The 12398-nt window shown below is 45.1% G+C and overlaps 1 protein-coding gene across 2 annotated transcripts in view; it reads right to left on the bottom strand.

Moving 5' to 3' along the window:
- The window catches only part of DDR1 (discoidin domain receptor tyrosine kinase 1), an 81515-nt gene extending 76252 nt beyond the window's left edge, over positions 1–5263 (bottom strand). For both annotated transcript variants that reach the window (XM_083356840.1, XM_083356843.1), the window contains exon 1: positions 4874–5263. The gene's annotated coding sequence lies outside the window, so the exon portion shown is untranslated. The remainder of the gene's footprint in view (positions 1–4873) is intronic.
- Positions 5264–12398: the final 7135 nt, after the last annotated feature.

Below are 12398 nucleotides of genomic sequence, written 5' to 3'. Positions count from 1 at the left end.
CAATCACACTTGGCCAATAAAGAATTCTATTCTATTCTATTCTATTCTATTCTATTCTATTCTATTCTATTCTATTCTATTCTATTCTATTCTATTCTATTCTATTCTATTCTATTCCATTCCATTCCATTCCGTTCCATTCTCCACTCCTTTCCTTGCCTACTTTACTGAATGGGTTTTTGGGTTTTCAAGAGGAAGCCCTACTAAAATTTTTGCAATGTGCTACATTGTCCAGCAGTTAAGCTACTACTTGTGTTCTTAATATATTTTATAAAGTTCTGTTCTATTTGCAAAAGCTTCCATGCTAAAACCTTGCAAAAGAAAATCCAAATGGGTTTACTCTTTCATATTTCTAGATCGAGAATCTTCCAAAGGCATTACTGTGCTTTTTGGTGATTTCATGGTCCCGTTTTAAGGAGAATTCATACATCAAGGCACACATACACAGGCAAAGGTTGCATTTGACAAAGGAGCAGGCTAGGCTTAAGGGACCATTTGCACATCATGCTAAGCTCCAAAGCAGGCTCAAATATCACACTAATGTGCTTGCTTATTTGTGGTTTCAAATCTTGTGAAAACTCAGTCAACTGGAAGCAGAATATACAGCAAACCATGCATTTATGCAAGTGTATGAACCTATATAGCTTGTTTAGTTTCTGCTAAGAAGCTGTCTGGATCCAGGTACTGGGAGTTTACGTCTTTATTTTTTTCTTTAATTTTTATTCCATCTTTATTACTTTATAAGTAATTCAAGGTGGCAAACATTCCTGATATTCATTTCTCCTCCTACTTTCCCCACAACAAGTAGGTTGGGCTGAGATAGAATGTCTGGTCCAAAGTCACCCATTAGGTTTATCAAATTTATATGGCCTCCTATCTCACACACTGACTTCTGGGCACTGTACAATAAAACCAGTAAACAAAATATTAATATATAATTATATATAATACACTTATATTCCACAGTTAGGTAATATAATGTTTAATGTATTAAAATTTTATTACTGAATTTAAATTCTTAAAATATTTAACAATCACCAACCCAGTGATGCCCTTGACGTGATGTCCCATTGCCTGGAGGCGGTCCGGGTTTGGATGGGGAGAAACAGGCTTCGTCTCAATCCTGCCAAGACTGAGTGGCTGTGCATACCGGCATCTCAGACTAACCAATCTTTTCCATCGTTAACTATGGGGGGTGAGGTGTTACCCCCCGTAGATAGGGCCCGCAACTTGGGCGTCCTCCTGGATTCACGGCTCAGTTTGGAAGATCATATAGGAGCCGTGGCCAGGGGGGCTTTTGCCCAGGTTCGCCTGGTGCGCCAGTTACGGCCCTATCTGGACCGAGATGCCCTACGCACAGTCACCCATGCGCTCATGACCTCCCGGCTAGACTACTGCAATGGGGCTGCTAGACTACTACATGGGGCTGCCCCTGAGGACCACTCGGAGGCTTCAGCTGGTGCAGAATGCAGCCGCGCGAGTTGTGATGGGAGTCTTCCGATACTCCCATGTAACACCTCTTCTCCGCGAGCTGCATTGGCTTCCAGTTGCCCTCCGGGTGAGATTCAAGGTGCTGGTGATGACCTATAAAGCCTTAAATGGCATAGGCACGGATTATCTGAGGGAGCACCTGCTGCCAGCATCAATTTCCCATCGTCCTGTGCGCTCCCACAGGGAGGGCCTCCTCAGGGTACCGTTGGTCAAGGATTGCCGGCGGGTGATCCCCAGGGGGAGGGCGTTCTCTGTGGGCGCGCCTGCCCTATGGAATCAACTGCCAACGGAACTCCGGCCTGCCCCCGACCTTCGATCATTTCACTGGGACCTAAAAACCTGGCTCTTTGAGCTATCTGGTCTGGACTGAGGGGTTTTAATGTTTTTAAATTGTGATTTTAATTTTTTGGGGCTAGACTTAATTTAATTTTATTTTAATTTTATATTGTATTGTTTTTAAATTTTGCCTTGTAAACTGCCCTGAGTCCTTCGGGAGTAAGGCGGTATATAAACCGAATTAATAAATAAATAATAAACAATAAATATTAAAATATTCTAAAAACCACTGAAAACAATTAAACATAAATAAAATCACGATCATAAGAGGGAATGCATCAGAATATTACACAGGATGCATCCAGCATGTGGCTCCCTGTTGCCAGGATACCTCCAGGCCTATTGAAAAAGGTATAGTCTAAGGCAGGGGTCTTCAAACCTGGTCCTTTTATGATTTGTGGACTTCAACTCCCAGAATTCCTCAGCCAGCCACTCTGGCTGACGAATTCTGGGAGTTGAAGTCCACAAGTCATAGAAGGGCCAAGTTTGAAGACCCCTGCTTTAGTTCAATCCTGAGACACCATCACATTTTTTGATCCTGCATCAAGAACAGTCATCTTCTGGTTTGGCACTTGCAGGCCCTAAGGAAGAAGAACGCAACCGCAAAGAATCACTTTGCTTCTTTTTAGCCATGCTAATTTGCGACCACGTGGTTACAATCTGGACTGCGATCATGAGCACACATTCATTATATACGTTCCAATGCTAATTAATAATGATGTGTGACAGAAATACTCAGATTGCAGTCACTACAATATCTCCAAAGTAAGTTGAATGACCACCCAGAAGGCTAGACTAATATTAAAAGTATTATTTTTTTAAAAAAATTAAAGCAGCAGTGGATTACTTATTAAACAGAAACATAGAAAGCCAACAGAAGAAAAAGACAGAGTGGACCACTGAGTTTGCTCTTTGAGGTTTTTTATTGTTTTTGTTTTCTGTACAGCTGTCCTCGCTTTACAACGGTTCATTTAGTGACCATTCAAAGCTACAACAGCACTGAAAAAAGTGACTAATGAACATTTTTCAAAGCTATGACCAGTGCAGCATCCCCACATTCACGTGATTTACATCCAGGTCCTTGACAACTAGCTCATATTTATGACGGTTGCATTGTCCTGAGGTCCTTGGTGGAGCAGTGGGCTAATGCCTCCTTAAGTAACACCAGCTGCCTGCAATTAGTGCAGGTTCGCATCCCACCAGGCTCAAGGTTGACTCAGCCTTCCATCCTTCCCAGGTAGGTAAAATGAGGACCCAGATTGTTGGGGGCAATTAAGCTGACTTTGTAATAATGCCGCTCGGGAGGGGCATTATACATAATAAGCAGGCATATACATAGAATGAAGGCTACTGCTAAGCTTGTAAGCCGCCCTGAGTCTTCGGAGAAGGGCAGGATATAAATGGAATTAAAATTAAAAAAAATAAAAATAAATAAATGTGATCCCCTTTTGTAACCTTCTGACGATCAAAGTCAATGGGAAGCTAGATTCATTTAACTGTGATATTAAATTAACTGCAGTGATTCACTTAACAACTGCGACAGGAAAAATTGGAAAATGGGGCAAAACTCACTTAACAACTGTTTCACTTAGCATCCGAAATGTTGGGCTCAGTTAGGGTCGTACGTTGAGGACTGTCTGCATTTATTTACTTACTTATTCATTATTTTTAATTTTTGTCAGATGGTGGACATGTAGCTATCCTGAACAGGTTTAAGTTCATTTACAGTTTATCCAAGGTAGATTTCTAACATAAAACACTTTTTGCTGTACAAATTACCACGTTCTTTGCACATGCACACACCAAGGACAAAAGTTGCGAATCTCACCTGCCTTTTGAAAACAGATTTCCCCCCCCCCCAAAAAAAAAGGCCATGAAAGAAAACTTGGAAATAATGCCCTTTTGGTGCTTCCCATCTGTCCAATTCCCCCAGATTAGATTAGATTAGATCAGCGGGTGCGAAAGCCAGTCTAAGGTTCCCACTGTGAGAACTGCAGATCAGTATTGGATTTCTCAATCCAGGGGCAGAAAGTCACACCTCCCTCAAACATCTGTCTCCCCAAAGGCAGGCAGGCAAAGTGGGAAGGGCTGCTTCTGGTGAGCTAAGGGGTTGACTTCAGACATGATATAAAAATTCCCTTTGCAAATCGGCGAGCAACTCCACCTCACGTGGGTTTTATATGTAAATATACTCTCCAGTATTTCTCTGCAGCCCTTTTTTTTTAAGGAACAAACACCAAGAAAAAAGGCCCTGGGCAAAACGAAGAGTTAGAAGCCCGGATCTGCCCCGGATTCAGCTAAAACCATTTTTGTGTAGGCAGTTAACTTTCCAGCAGGTATAATTTTTTGGAGTACAAAGTTAGGTCCCCAACTCAGGTCTATTGCACCAGGAACTATGGTTTCATCGATCACGGCTCCGTCACTCCTAAGGACACTCAGAAACGAACGGCTGTCGTTGAAACTATCAATCTGGGTTTCTCCCCCCCCCCCTCCCCAGCATGGCAAGCCCAAAAGCAAATCAAACCCATGGTGGTTTATTAGCACAGCGTGCGCCTATTACCCAAGAAAGCTATTTCTGGTCATGTCTGCCTTAGCTCTCTCTTGAACGCTAAGGCAGCGTTTTCCAACCTTAGGAACTTGAAGGTGCGTGGACTTCAACTCCCAGAATTCCCCAGCCAGCATAGCTGGCTGGGGAATTCTGGGAGTTGAAGTCCACGCATCTTCAAGTTCCTAAGGTTGGAAAACGCTGCGCTAAGGTACTCTGTCCATGATCAGGAACACCGTCTCCTTCGTCAACCCCTTCGCGCGTTCCGGATTAAAAAAAAAAACACAAAAAGGCGACGCGAAGCAAAGTGTCTGTCCTCAACTCGCGCCCAGCCCGAATCGCTTCCAGCTCAAGAAGAACTCGCACTTCAAGAACTCGCCTTCCCCACGGCTAAAAGTGTTCCACGGCAGGTGACTCTCGGGTTTCAAGCGAGGCGGCAGCGTCGGGAAAGCGAGCGAGCCTTTTTGCCCCGTATCTTACACGCAGCCCGCGGATTTTTACCTTTATGCCTCGCCTCTTCTTCTCTCGACAAGCGGGGCGTAAAAATCCTACCCAGCTGGCCAACGGCTGGAAAAAAAGCAAGGATCCGCTCCGACGAGACCACGCCGGGCTCTTGAGTCCCGGCCCGACCCGCGGGTATCCAGCCCAGGAGAGGCGCTGGAGAGCTGCTGCTGCCCGGGCGGGAGGGAGACGTGGGAACCGCTCCTGCCGAGAGAGAGAGAGAGAGAGAGAGAGAGAGAGAGAGCGCCGCCCCGCCCCCCCAGGCACGTAACTGGCGAGGGAGGGAGGGAGGGAGGGAGGGAGCGGCGCTCCGGAGTGGGCGGCCATTTGCTGGCGGCTGATCTCATCCGGGATTTGCCTCAGTCCCTTTTTCGCGGAGCTGGCGAGGCGGGGACTGGCGGGCCCGCGGCCGGGAGGCGGCGAATGCGGAGCCGGGGATGCCCTCCCCGCCTTTCTTCCTTTCCTTTCCTTTCCTTCTTTCTCTCTCTCTCTCTCTCTCTCTCTCCTGGTGCCTCTTTTTCTCTTTCTTTTCTCTCTCTCTCTCTCTCTCCTGCTCTTTCTCTTTCTTTTCTTTCTTTCTCTCCTGCTCCCTCTTTTTCTCTTTCTTTTCTCCCCTGCTCTCTTTCTTTTTCTTTTCTCTCCTGCTCTTTCTTTCCTTTCCTTTCTTTTCTTACTTTCTCTTCTGCTCCTTCTTTTTCTTTTCTTTCTTTCTCTCCTGCTCCCTCTTTTTCTCTTTCTTTTCTCCCCTGCTCTCTTTCTTTTTCTTTTTCTTTTCTCTCCTGCTCTTTCTTTCCTTTTCTTTCTTTTCTTACTTTCTCTTCTGCTCCTTCTTTTTCTTTTCTCCCCTGCTCTTTCTTTCTTTTCTTTTCTTTCTCTTTCTCTCCTGATCCCTCTTTCTTTTCTCTCTCCTGCTCTTTCTCTTTCTTTTCTTTCTTTCTCTCTTGCTCCCTCTTTCTTTTACTTTTCTCCCCTGCTCTTTCTCTTTTCTTTTCTTTCTTTTCTCCCCTGCTCTTTCTTTTTCTTTTCTCTCTCTCTCTCCTTCTCTTTCTCTCTTTCTTTTCTTTCTTTTTCTCCTGCTCCCTCTCTTTCTTTTCTCTCTCTCCTGCTCTTTCTCTTTCTTTTCTTTCTTTCTCTCTTGCTCCTTCTTTTTCTTTTCTCCCCTGCTCTTGCTCTTTTCTTTTCTTTTCTTTCTTTCTCTCTCTCCTGCTCTTTCTTTTCTTTCTCTCCTGATCCCTTTCTTTTTCTTTTCTCTCCTGCTTTCTTTTTCTTTTCTCTTTCTTTCTTTCTTTCTTTCTCTCCTACTCCCTTTTTTCTCTCCTTTTTCTTCTTCTCTTTTCCTCTCTCCTGCTCCCTTTTCTCTCCTGCTTTTTCTTTCCTCTCCCTCTCTTTCTTTCTCTTTTTTTCTTTTTTCTCTCTCCCGCTCTCCTTTTCTTTTTTTTCTTTCTTTTTTCTCTCTCTCCTGCTTTCTCTTCCTTCCTTCCTTCCTTCCCTCTTTCTCTCCTGCTCCCTTTCTTTTTCTTTTCTTTCTTTTCTTACTTTCTCTGCTGCTCCTTCTTTTTCTTTTCTCCCCTGCTCTTTTTCTTTTTTCTTTCCTGTCTCTCCTGCTCCCTCTTTCTTTTTTTTCTCCCCTCCTTTCTTTTCTTTTCTTTTTCTCTCTCCTGCTCCCTTTTTCTTTTCTCTCTCCTGCTTTTTCTTTCCTCTCCCTCTCTCTCTCTCTTCTTTCTTTAGGTTCTCTCTCTCGCTCTCCTTTTCTTTTTTCTTTCTTTTTTCTCTCTCGCTTGCTCTTTCTCCTCTCTCTTCCCGGCCCCCCCCCGCCCCGCCGCTCGGAAATTAACCCGCGCCTTCCTGCTCGGCTGCCGACCGTCGCTATCAGCTCCCCCGAGAGGCCTCTGGCTTGGGGGGGGGCGCCGGGTGTGCCTGCAAAGGCGGGAGGGGGAACCGAGCGGCGGCCAGGCGGGATCTAAAAATCAAGTTGCGCCGCTCCGAAACTCGGGAGGGGGGTCTCCTTCCGGCTTTCCCGGGACCCTGCCTGGCTCTCTCCCGGGGCTTCCTTGGGAGACCTTGGAGATCCCGTTTATCTTTCTTAGATTTCCCACACAATCTGGCTCAGCAAAAGAGAGGAGGGCCCTCCACGACTTGGATTCCCCCGCCTCTCCCCAACTAAAGGGAATGGATGTTGTTGTTGTCCGACCCATCGCGACCCCGTGGACAACGTTCCTCCAGGCCTTCCTGTCCTCTACCATCTTCTGGAGTCCATTTAGGCTCACGCCTACTGCTTCAGTGACTCCATCCAGCCACCTCATTCTCTGTCGTCCCCTTCTTCTCTTGCCCTCAACCTTTCCCAGCATTAGGCTCTTCTCCAGTGAGTCCTTCCTTCTCATTAGGTGGCCAAAGTATTTGAATTTCAACTTCAGGATCTGGCCTTTTAAAAAGCAGTCAGGCTTGATCTCCTCTAGGACTGACCGGTTTGATTGCCTTGCAGTCCAAGGGACTCACAGGAGTCTTCTCCAGCACCAGAGTTCAAAGGCCTCAATTCTTTGGCGCTCAGCCTTTCTTATGGTCCAACTTTCATTGCCATACATTGCAACTGGGAAGACCATAGCCTTGACTATACACACTTTTGTTGGCAGGGTGATGTCTCTGCTTTTTAGTGTGCTGTCTAGATTTGTCATGGCTTTCCTCCCCAGGAGCAAGCTCCTTTTAATTTCTTGCCTACAGTCCCCATCTGCAGTGATCTTGGAGCCCAGGGAAATAATGGGAATGGATAGAGCGCGCCTAATTGACTATATAAAGGGTTTAGATTTAGCACTATCTGGATCGGGAGAGCCTTGCAAATTACAAAAGAAGGATCTCTGCCCTCCCCAAGAAGCTTCCAGTTGCAAAGCCAACTCAGGTTCTCCTGCTTGAGCAGGGGGCTGGACTAGAAGACCTCCAAGGTCCCTTCCAGCTCTATCCTGTTCTGTTCTATTCTAAAGAGTAGAGAAGGAGTACTTATAAAAATAATAAAGGAGGGATATAAAGAAATAAAATTGAATGTAGGACCGTAGATAGTCCTTGACTTACAACCATTTGTTCAGCACTGGTTCCAAGTTACGGTGGATCTTCCCCAGTAAAGTAATCTTTACATCAATTCAAGCCCTGGTCACCTCACTGCTTGACTAATGCAAGGTACTGTATGCAAGGTTTCCCATGAAGATTATCTGGAAACTTCAACTGGTCCAGAATGCAGCGGCAATAGCAGTAATAGTCATGATTTGTTGTCCATTTATTTGTGCCAAAGGTGCTTTTTTTTCAAAAGGCAACTGAACTTGCTTTGTTTTGCTTGAAGATGTTTTGCTTCTCATCCGAGAAGCTTCTTCAGTTCTGACACATCTTCAAGCAAAACAAAGATCCAAAAAAAAGCACCTTTGGGACAACCATGACTGAGAATCTCCATAGATATGTCCGTTCATTTATTTTACATAGGGTTCTGGGCAGCAATTAATACAATAACCAAAAGCTCCATTAATCTAAAAACAATCAAAAATAAATAAAAGAGGTAAGCAGATGAAACACAAAAAGTTATATGCCCCATATAAACGCCTCGGCTGGTTGTTGGTTTACTAAAGGTAAAGGTTCTCCCGCATGTGCATGCTAGTCGTTTCCAACTGTAGGGGCCGGTGCTCATCTCCGTTTCAAAGCCGAAGAGCCAGCATTTGTCCGAGGACGTCTCTGGTCATGTGGCCGGCATGACGACGCCAAAGGCGCACGGAACGCTGTTACCTTCCCACCGTAGTGGTCCCTATTTTTCTACTTGCATTTTTTACGTGCTTTCGAACTGCTAGGTTGGCAGAAGCTGGGACGAGTAACAGGCGCTCACTCTGTTATGTAGCACTCAGGATTCGACCCGCTAAACTGCCAACCTTCTGATCGACAAGCTCAGTGTCCTAACCCACTGAGCCAACGCATCCCTTGAGAGAGAGGGAGTCACCCCCAAAGTCCCCCAAGGGATTTTATGACTGAGGAGGACTCAAAGTTGTGTCTCCCTGTCCTGGTCCAGGTGCTAAACCACAACATCACACTGGTTTTCCTTAGACCAAAATAGAGTAGCCAGTTAAGGTAACAGGGTAGAAAGTGGGATAGCCTGAGTTTTTGTCCAGCTTTAAGCACAAAGACAGTTCGGTGACCTTGGGCCTGCCACTCAGCCTTTGGAAGAAGGCAAGGGCAATCCACTTCCAATTTTCTGCTAAGAAAATTTCAGCAACTTGTCCTGGCAGTCAGCAGTGATTCAAAGGCGCACACATTAGATTAGTGTTTGTGTCAAACTACACTATACAATCTGTGCAGATTCAGTATAGACTGGAAGTTTCATGTGTCTTCTTCGGACAGGTATCTTCCCTACAGGTTGAGCTTGGATTTCAGAAGCAGGCTAAACGGGGGAAATGTGGGGAAGGGAGAACAGAGATCATATATACTAGCATTTTTCAAATTTGGCAATTTTAAGAGGCATGGATGCCAACTCCCAGAAAGTGGCTGGGGAGTTCTGGGAGGAGAAGAGAAGAGAAGAGAAGAGAAGAGAAGAGAAGAGAAGAGAAGAGAAGAGAAGAGAAGAGAGCTTAGCACCGCAAGATGGCGGAAACACCCGTACCTATTAAAAATTTGAGGCTTTTGGATGTGAAACTGGGTCAGCTGCCCACCTGGATAGCATCCCTCAACTATACCCCCAGAGCATTTCTGGAATCATGCAAGAGAGGTCACGACAGGTTCTATTCAAAATACTGGGAGCCTAAGAGATGTGGCATCAGCGGTCCTGCCATGTTATTAACCGCTTACGTGGTTTTCAGCTACTATTTAGTGTATGATCACCTCAAGGAAGAACGCTGGAGAAAATATCACTAAGATTTTTTCCCCCACCGACAAGAATACAAGTTCTCTTCCTGTGTGTATCAGTCAATCAACCACAGGCAACTGACCTCGGTATTTCTCTTACAAAGTTATCAAATGTACGCTGAGACCAATAATAAAATAATTCAATCTGGGGGGGAAAAAGAATAGAATAGAATAGAATAGAATAGAATAGAATAGAATAGAATAGAATAGAATAGAATAGAATAGAATAGAATAGAATAGAATAGAATCTGGAAGGGACCTTGGAGATGTTCCAGTCCAGCCCCCAGCTCAAGCAGGAGAACCTATACCATCTCAGACAGGTGGATGTCCAGTTTCTTCTTAAAAATCTTCAGTGATGGAACGCCCACAATTTCTGAAGGCAAAGCTGTTCCACTGGTTAATTATCCTCACTGTTAGGAAATTTCTCCTTAATTCTAGGTTGCTTCTCTCTTTGATCAAATCCCAACATTGTTTCTCATCCTTCCCGCTGGTGCTTTGGTGAACAACCTGGCCCCCTCTGATACTGGAACACTGCTATCATGTCTCCCCTATTTCTTCTTTTCTTTGGACTAGCCAAACCCAAGTCTCATAGCCATTCTTTGTATGTTTTAGTCTCCAGGCCTTTGATCATCTTAGCTGCTCTTCTCTGAATTTTTATCCAAACTCTCAACATCTTTTTTGTAATAGAGTGACCAAAATTGGCTGCAGTACTCCAGGCGTGGTCTTACTAGGGCTTTATAAAGCGGTAATAATACTTTGTGTGATCTTGATTCTATGCCTCTGTTTATACAACCCAGGATTGTATTAGCTTTTTTGGTTGCTGCTGCACACTGCTGGCTCATGGTCAAGTGATCGTCCACTAGGACTCCAAGGTCCCTCCCACAGTTACTGTTTTTAAGCCAGGTCTCACTCAGTCTGTATTTGTGCCTTTGTTTGAAAAAGATAAACACGGTAGAGATGCAATTTAAAAGCAAATAGTAACACAAAGTGATAAACCACAACAAAAGTCAGTTGGCAACCATCAACTGGAAATGTGGACTTGGTGAGAAAATATGTGTCTGGTACAGTGCAATGATCCGGAATCTTCTCTACTTCTCCCTGATCAGAATTCACTTGAATTACGGACAAAGCTGGAATGAATGTTTGGAATTATCTACGACTGGCACTTATTTGCAAAGGTACAGATGGAGCCTAAAAGAGGTTTGCATAGCTTAAATAAAGGTAAAGGTAAAGGTTCCCCTGCACATGCGTGCTAGTCGTTTCCAACTCTAGGGGCCGGTGCTCATCTCCGTTTCATAGCCGAAGAGCCAGCGCTTGTCCGAGGACGTCTCCATGGTCATGTGGCCGGCATGACTAAACGCCAAAGGCGCACGGAACGCTGTTACCTTCCCACCGTAGTGGTCCCTATTTTTCTACTTGCATTTTTACGTGCTTTCGAACTGCTAGGTTGGCAGAAGCTGGGACAAGTAACAGGCGCTCACTCTGTTACGCGGCACTCGGGATTCGACCCGCCAAACTGCCGACCTTCTGATCGACAAGCTAAGCGTCCTAACCCACTGAGCCACCGCGTCCCTTCATAGCTTAAATACTCCTGCAATATTAGCAAACAAAGTCTGCTAGATTTCATTTCAGAACCCAAGAGAAAGCTGCACGCACCTGTGTCTTTTTCCAGCTTTACCCCCAAAACCGCCCCTTGTCCCCTTCACAGGGCCTCAGTTGCAAGCCAGTGAGGAGAGTGGGAAGGGGAGGGGAGAGATGTCCCCCCCCATCTATTTATTTAACTCCCGTTGTCAAGGACCGCTGGTGAAAGCAATCAGCTGATCTTCCTAAGAAAAGGGAAGGGGCTCAGCGAAGTTGCTAGGCTGCGTTCCTTCTTTGCAAAACTCCAGCAATAACTTAGCATTAGCAGAATTCCTTGCCGCAGGGTGGGGGAACCCACAGTTTTGTGGCGCCTTAAAGAACAACAACTGTATTATCCCGCAGACTTTTGTGGATCAGTCTGTTTCAGCTGCAATGCAAATCTGAGTTCACATATCTACACAGAAATAAGTATTGCAGGCTTATTGTTCACTCAGCCATGATTTACTTAATTAATTTCATTTTTGGGCTTCACTTAACAATAACAATAATAGAGTACTCAGCGTGTTGTCCTCAATGGAACTGCATGTACATGGAAGGAAGTGTGTAGTGGGGTGCTCCAGGGCTCTTCAACATCTTCATCAACGATTTGGATGAGGGGATAGATGGGGAACTCATCAAATTTGCAGACGACACCAAGCTGGCAGGAATAGCCAATACTCCAGAAGATAGGCTTAAGATACAGGAGGATCTGGACAGACTCGAACACTGGGCACTATCTAACAAAATGAAATTCAATGGTGAAAAAAGTAAGGTTCTACATTTAGGCAGGAAAAATCAAATGCACAGGTATAGTATAGGTGGTACCTTGCTCAATAGTAGTGAGAGGGATCTCGGAGTCCTAGTGGACAATCACTTAAATATGAGCCAGCAATGTGCTGCAGCTACCAAAAAAGCCAACACAGTGCTAGGCTGCATTAACAGAGGGATAGAATCAAGATCACGTGAAGTACTAATACCACTTTACAATGCCTTGGTAAGGCCACACCTGGAATACTGCAGGAGTGACATGATAGTA

This window comes from Vipera ursinii (assembly GCF_947247035.1).
Source record: "Vipera ursinii genome assembly, chromosome: 2".
Classification (NCBI taxonomy): domain Eukaryota; kingdom Metazoa; phylum Chordata; class Lepidosauria; order Squamata; family Viperidae; genus Vipera; species Vipera ursinii.
The sequence above is the reverse complement of the archived record's forward strand: the minus strand, read 5'-3'. Positions and strand labels throughout refer to the sequence as shown.